The sequence below is a fragment of the Arachis duranensis genome, chromosome 7, assembly GCF_000817695.3.
Source record: "Arachis duranensis cultivar V14167 chromosome 7, aradu.V14167.gnm2.J7QH, whole genome shotgun sequence".
In the NCBI taxonomy this organism is placed as follows: Eukaryota; Viridiplantae; Streptophyta; class Magnoliopsida; order Fabales; family Fabaceae; genus Arachis; species Arachis duranensis.
The window spans coordinates 59,763,645-59,764,758 of NC_029778.3; positions in this window are offsets into that span (position 1 = coordinate 59,763,645).

A 1,114-nucleotide genomic window follows, 5' to 3' on the forward strand; every position below is an offset into this window, starting at 1 on the left:
CCATTTTGGTGCGATTAGGTGGTGCAACGGGAACATATATCGCACACCCAAATATTCTTAAATGGGAAACATTTGGCTGCTGGCCAAAAGCTAATTGTATAGGAGAGAATTGATGATAACTCGTTGGCCGCAAATGAATAAGTGCTGCGGCATGTAAAATAGCATGCCCCCAAACCGAGGTTGGGAGATTTGTTCTCATAAGCAAGGGTCTAGCAATTAATTGGAGGCGCTTAATAAGCGATTCTGCTAACCCATTTTGTGTGTGAACATAAGCTACTGGATGTTCAACACTTATTCCATTAGCCATACAATAAGCATCAAAAGCTTGGGAAGTAAATTCACCAGCATTATCAAGACGAATTGCTTTAATTGGATTTTCTGGAAATTGTGATTTTAATCGAATAATTTGAGCCAGTAATCTCGCAAACGCCAGGTTGCGAGAAGATAATAAGCACACATGTGACCATCTTGAAGATGCGTCTATTAGAACCATAAAATATCTAAAAGATCCACATGGTGGATGAATAGGTCCACATATATCACGTTGAATCCTTTCTAGGAATTCAGGGGACTCAAATCCAATCTTTACTGGTGATGGCTTTAAAATTAGCTTTCCCTGAGAACATGCAGCACAACAAAATTCACTAGTTTTAAAAATCTTTTGATTCTTTAGTGAATGTCCATGAGAGTTTTCAATAATTCTCCTCATCATGGTTGTTCCCGGATGACCCAATCGGTCGTGCCAAGTTATGAATTTATTTGGGCTAGTAAACTTCTGGTTTACAGTGGCATGTGATTCAATTGCACTAATCTTGGTATAATACAACCTAGATGAAAGTGAGGGTAATTTTTCTAATATAACTTTCTTATTTGAATCATTAGTTGTGATATATAAATACTCATGATTTCCCTCATTCATAGTTTCAATATGATATCCATTTCGTCGAATATCTTTAAAGCTCAACAAGTTTCTTCGAGACTTGGTAGACAACAGTGCATTATTTATTATAAATTTTGTTCCTCCAGGAAACAAAATTATAGCTCTTCCAGAGCCTTCTATCACATTGCCTGAGCCAATAATAGTATTAACACATTCTTCTTTTGGCACCAGATG